The sequence below is a fragment of the Loxodonta africana genome, chromosome 3 (genome assembly GCF_030014295.1).
Source record: "Loxodonta africana isolate mLoxAfr1 chromosome 3, mLoxAfr1.hap2, whole genome shotgun sequence".
In the NCBI taxonomy this organism is placed as follows: Eukaryota; Metazoa; Chordata; class Mammalia; order Proboscidea; family Elephantidae; genus Loxodonta; species Loxodonta africana.
The window spans coordinates 31,022,123-31,028,926 of NC_087344.1; positions in this window are offsets into that span (position 1 = coordinate 31,022,123).

The window sequence follows — 6,804 nt, forward strand, 5'->3', positions numbered from 1 at the left end:
ACAGACCAGAGAGCTGGAGAACATGGCCTCTGCTGCTGTCCCAGGCACACAGGGGACCCTCCAGACTCCCTAGGCAGGGACAAGTCTGCAGTCCCAGTCCTTGGCTGGCTTCCTCAGCAGAATGGAGAGCTGCCAAACAGAGGGAGAGGCAGCACACAGCTTCAGGGCCTGGTGAGATGGACCGTCTTCACCTCGCTACAACCCTGGCAGGCCCATAACAGCAAAGAACGTCTTGGCTGTTGGAACTGGAGGGAAGAACTGGAGGGAAGAAAGCCTACTAAAAAAAAAAAAAGAGATGCCTTTTTTGAATAATGTACTATGGTCAACAGAGGTGGCAGTTATACACTGCCCCGGGCTCCACAAGGGAGATTCTTACATAATTAAAGAACCAGGCAGCCAAACAAGTTGCTAGAATAAAAACCCCCACCACTTGCTTTGCTTTAATTATCAGAAAACTCCCAGTACACTGAATGTGATATAAACAGAGCTTGTGAATGAGGCTTCGACCTTAATAACAGAGCAGAAGATGGGTGGTTGTATAATTCCCAAGGACAAGTGTTAATACCAGAACACTTGATGCCCCTGATAATAGAGGTAGCTCATGAGAGCACATGTTATGGTCCGGATGCTATGTTTCACTGGCTAGCCAAACTGAAGAGCCTGATCTACAAAAGACTCACCTGTGTGAAGAACAATTCAAAAACAGGCCCACCACCTTGTATACCCGGGGTACAAGTATTTCCCTAACGACTAATGCGGTTGAACGTCTTTTCATGTGCTTGTTGACCGTTCGTATAATCCTCTTTGGTGAAATGCCTATTCAAGCTCTTTGCCAATTTTCTTGATTGTTTTTTTTTTTTTCTTTTTGTTGCTTACTTTTATAATTGTGTTTTAATAATAAAACTTATACTCAGTGTGAAAAACAAAGCCCTAGAGATGAGTACAAAGTTAAAAGCGTCTTTACCCAATTCTACTTTCTTGAATTCCAACTGTGATCTGTGGATTCATCTGGATCGTTTCCAATGCATATGCAGACATGTACACAGACACACACACTTATAAATTTTGTATATAGAATATACACTCATAAATTTTATATATAAATGAGGATTCACCACGTCATTCTGAAACTGAATTTTTCTTCCTTTCTCTCCATGTGTCAGATTGAACCCTTGCAATGCCCTGTGAAGTTTTTTTTTTTAATTTTAAAACACCTGTGGTGAAAATACGACACCCATTCAACAATTTCCACACGTAGAATTGATTACTTTGATTATATTCTTCAAGTTGTGCAAGCCTTCTTGCTTTCTTTTTCTGAATCATTTCACCATCATTAACATAAACTCACTGACCCCTGGGCAATAGCTCCCCCTCTCCCCTCCCTCCCACCCCTGGTGACCACTAATAATCTTTAGTTTCTGTATATTTGGTTATTTTCATATGAGTGAGATCATACAGTATTTGTCCTTTTGCAACTGACTTATTTTGCACAACATGATGTTTTCAAGGTTCATCCATGTTGTGGCGTCCGTGCATCAGGACTTCATTTCTCCTTATGGCTGAGTCCCTTGTATGGATGGATCACATTTTGTCTATCCATTCATCTGCTGATGGCCATTTTGGTTGGTTCCACATTTTGGCTATTGGGAATAGTGCTGCAGTGAACACTGCTATACAGGTTTCTCTGTGAGGTTTTAATGGCCATTAAAAGACCGAGAAGACGGAGGCTCAGGGGGTGATGGCTGTGCCTGAGACTGGTCGCTCACAGACGTGTGACCACAGCTGATCTGACACACGTGCCCACTGCCCCAGTCCAGGTAGGGGTAGTTTGGTGCCTGGAAAAAAGACAACCTCAGTTTCCCGTGTGTGCATCCCCTGCCTCCCTACACTCCCTGGCGGACATTATGTAAGTCAAGCAGGTGTGATTTGTCAGCTTAGACGTTCCTTGTTGGATAAGACATTCTTGGAGAATCTCCTGGTTCCTCAGGCATAGATTTCCCAGAAGAGAGTTTTTCCTTAGGGATTCCTCTCCCACTAGCTTCCTTCACCCCTTTTCTGACACCTGATCTGATCCAGGAAGAAGGAGCTCAGCCAATGGATCCTGCCCTCCCCAAGGCTGCAGAGCTCTGCTGGGTTTTGTGCTCTTGCTCCTGGCTAGTGAAAGTTCATCACTGCTTTCCTTGAATGTTACCAGTTGTGCTACCCTCTTGGCTGTCCCGAGGTACCGTGGCTGCATGGTCCAGTACACTGGTGGTCTTGTTACCACAATTTTGCAAGTTAGAGCAGCGTGCCACAAATAGCCAATTCTTGAGACAGGGGTGAGGTGGGCAGCAAGAGCTTTATGAGATATACTGGTATATGGAGACAGAGGGGACTGATCTCCTCCTAAAGTCGTCTGTCTCACCAGACTATCTATCAGCTGGGGTTTTTAAGGGAAAAGGGGCCATAAGTTTTAGGGACTTGTGGAGCGTGCACTCCCTTTCTTCTGTTTGGTTTTGGTGGTCATATCTCAAACATGTTGATCTTTTCCTGCCTTATCCCACTGGCTGCTGGGGGAGGGTGGCTGGTGCCATCCTTCTTCTTATTTGACAGGCTTAGATCAATATCACTTGCTTTCCACAGTCTTAGAGGAAACATTGGTTAACACTTAACCATTTGGGGAGCTAACATCAGGATCTTACTTGGAGGTAGGGGTGGGCTAGGAGAGGGAAAGGAGAGAAAGAAGAAAGACGAAGGAAAAAAAATTGGCTCAGGTACTATTCAAGATACGGCTGAGCAGCCTGTTTCAATCGCCCCTTTTTGTTGTAGGTGTCTCAATCTTGGGAAACAGGGCGTCGTGTCTCTCTAGCTGTTTCTTGCTGGATGGGGGCGTAGAGGCCTAAGGGTTAGAGAAGTGGAACTCTTGTGTTGTCTGAGTTAAACTGTTATATCTCCCTTTTATCTATAGTGGCCCTTTATCAGGCTGTTGCCTCTCTTCTTGATGGGGGATGGGTTGAAATTTCTGGGCAACCATCATTTGGAGCTGGAACTTTCGAATCACTTGAAATGACTCTACCCTTCCGGGGAGAAAGCACCAACTCATTAAGGCATACACCAAGACACATAAGCTTGTCTAGAGAGAGGAACAACACAAGCAAAGGTTAAAATAGAAATTAGTAAAAGGGCTAGAGCAAAAAACAATTCCTAAATACTTCTATAGTACTTATTTTTATGATACTTATTTACTGGTCTTTGTTTTGTCTCTTGAATAGCTACTTAAGTCTTTTTCTGGTTCATATTTTTTAAAAAGGCAAAAGTGGGAAGCAGACAAGCGTGTTGTTAGAATCATGTCTTTTCAAGTCTTAAGAATATTACAAGGTATAATATGAGCAAAACCATTGAAAGCTTTACCTTTTCACAAATTGGCTAGGAAATGTGATCTTATATTTTGAATTGCCATTCTTAACAATCACTGGTACAGGTTTCAGTAACGACAGTCAGGAGGGTCTTTATTGGTCCAACAAATTTCTATTCACTAGACTTTAATAGAAAAAGATAAGAGTGGACAGTCTTTTGTGTTCTGGCTTATGTGAAAGGTTCTCTAAAAGACATTTTCTAAGATTATCCTATTTATTGTCTTTATACCTCAGGGCCCAGTTGATGTGTCTTTGTGAGTCCTTGTAAGCCCAGCTCTAGCTGGGTCACATTCTTTATGTTCAAGGACAGGGAGTAATGACTGTAATATTATTTCTTAAATCACTCCCTCTTTTTGATTGGAGATTGGAGATACCACATTGATGCTCAGTACCTGGACTTAGTTGAGTCCCTAGATGGCAACCATGGCAGGTTCTGTAAAGTCACGGTGCTGGTTTTCCACCGGATACCATCTGGTTCTTCACCAGGATCTTAAAAGCGATGTTCTCATCAACTGCATTGTTAAAATGAGCAAACTCAATGTACATCAACATTTTAGCCCAAGACCTTCTTTTCAGGTATGTAAGACAATAGAAGGTAAGTATTATTATGCCTAATACTATCAGGATGTAGACTAAGAATATTATTTGTAGTAGTGTAAATAAATCTGGTGTTTGTAAGGATGTTACAGTGTGTAACCAAGTAACTTGTCCAATTCTATTTGTAGATCTTGTTCTTCTCTTGTGTTATTTATCTAAATGTAACAAGAGGTATTTGCTACAGCACATATCACACTTTCTTGGACCACTAAATAAAATCTGAGGCTATTTTGTTATTTCATGTCACCTTGGCTTAATGAGGTCAGAGATCACTGTTGTGTTTCCATCTCACTAGCAACTTTGTCTGTCATTTGTCCCATAGTGACTGATGACTTTCTTAAAGATTTCCCTAATTCAAATATACCATAAGTAGGAATTAACGTTACCATCCATACCCTGAGTGTTAGACCAATGGGCTTTCTTCTGACTCTCATTTTACAAAGGATAACAAATTAACATTACCTTTCTAGTATTTACTATGAATATCTAAAGATAATCTTAAAGTTCTCAAAGTGTATTGCCCACCCATTTGCTAGGGATCTAAACAAGAGAATATCCATGTAAATTCACTATGAGTTAGAAAGGAATCATTTAAATTAGTATATTTGGATCCACCACACAAAAACATATTTATAAAGCACACTAAGTTTATCTAGAGAAAACAGAAGGTATGGAAAACTTATGTGTGACAGACAAGTTTCTAGTAAGAACACATGATTAGCGAGATAATACAGGATGGACTTCTGCTGGAGGTTTTTAGTTAGTTTGTTCAAAACATACTAAGTGTTCTTCTCAAGGGCAAGCTGTCCCTCTTCGGTGTACCTATGAGCAGTCATGGGTCACTTTTTTAGAAGCAGAAGTGAAACCTAAGACAGAGTCATGAGGTCAATCTCTTCTGAGAGCCTGGTTTTTTTTTAAGACACAATTCTTTGTATAGTAAGAAGGTGAGAGTTTGATTACAAGCATTAGAAACGTATTTCATACAGTATTGTCTTGAAGACAGATTAAACCGATTACTGATTTACCTTAAACATAAATCTATTTACTGATCTTGGAAGTCAGTTTCTCAAAACAGACTGAATTCTTCAAAAAAAAAAAACACAATGCTCAGAGCCAAAATGGTCTTGGCTAGTTTATCTGGACAATTGTTTGACTCAAAGTGGCCTTAGGAATCAGTTTTTTTCCTCAAGGCTCGAGGTTCAAAAGAATACGCAAAGGTGATGACCTATGTAGGTTACCCCAACCTCTATGAAAACCAGAAATCTGGATTCCAGGAGAATTGTATACACTTTCTCATGGCTCCCTTCTTTGGATCACAATCTTGTTGTAGAATCTTTGATCAAAAACGTTCAATAAATGGTAATTGGGCATCATCTGGTTTTTAAGATCCTGGGTACCATATAGCCTGTTTCAGTCTCAAGGCCAGTATAAAGGAGTAGGAACCCACTTGCTGGGGGTTCCACTGAGTGTCTCCCCCTCTGAACCTTGCAGGGACCCCCTCTTCATTTGGGTCCTGCTCAAAGACCAACTACTTCTGAAAGCCCTCCTTCACCCCGGCCTACGGTAGGACCCCCCAGGCATCTTTCCCACATTACCTACCACTGTATGATAGGCTCTGGATCATGTGGTCTTCCTGTCTCCCCACTAGATATGAGCCCCTTGAGGGCAGGGACTGTGTCTTAGGGGTCTGCAGAGAAGCAGAACCAATAAGGTCTATTTATATCTATGTCTGTATCTCTGTATGTCTTTGTATCAATATCTATCTCTATATAACTATATCAATATCTATGTAGCAGTAGATACCTATATAGATATCTATCTATATCTCTGTATAAAACCAAAAAATCAAACCTGTTGTGTCAAGTCCATTCGGACTCATAGCAACCCCATAGGACAGAGTAGAACTGCTCCACAGGGTTTCCAAGGAGCGGCTGGTGGGTTTGAACTGCCGACCTTTGGGTTGGCAGCCAAGCTCTTAACTACTACACCACCAAGGCTCCATATTTCTGTATAGATATCTATATCTCTAAATCTATAACTACCTCAATATCTATGTTATGAAAGGTCACAGCTTTGAAAACCATATGGAGCATGGTTCTACTCTGTACACATTGAGCTCATCATGAGTCAGATTCAACTCAATGTTAACTAACAACAACAACACATATTTGCTTATTTCATATAAGTGAGATGACAGTATTTGTCCTTTTGTCACGGAATTATTTCAGTCAATGTAATGTTTTCAGGATTCATCCATGTTGTAGTAGGCATTAAGACCTCATTTCTTTTTAAGGCAGTGTAATATTCCATTTTACATATATACTACATTTTTTTAATCCACTCATCTGTGGATGGCCATTTCAATTGCTCCCACCAGGTGCCATCCTCTTCCCTTCTTCTTTCCCTCTCTTCGGGGCTCTGACCCTTCCCACCTTCCTGTGGAGCCCTCCTCTAAGGTTCCCATCTGATGCCTCATTTCCATGGGAAGACTGAGGCTCAGGGGAGGGCCAGCACAGTTCATAGTCTGAGTAGGGACCCAGTGGACCCCCTCTATCCTCCTCTCCATCCTCCCTGAGCACAGCCTCCAGGTGTCCTGTCCCCACCTGTGCCTTTTATCCTGGAATCTGATTCCAGGTAATCCCCTTGAGGCTGGAATCTTTGTTCCTGCTACCTCCCGGGATGACTGGAGTCAGGATTGGACTCTGGTAGCATTGGGCGGACAGGGCCAGCAGCATCCTGTCCTTCAGCCTCCAATTCCTGCTCCAAGAAATGGGTTCATGACCCCCTCGTGGCCCACAACGTTTACAGGAGC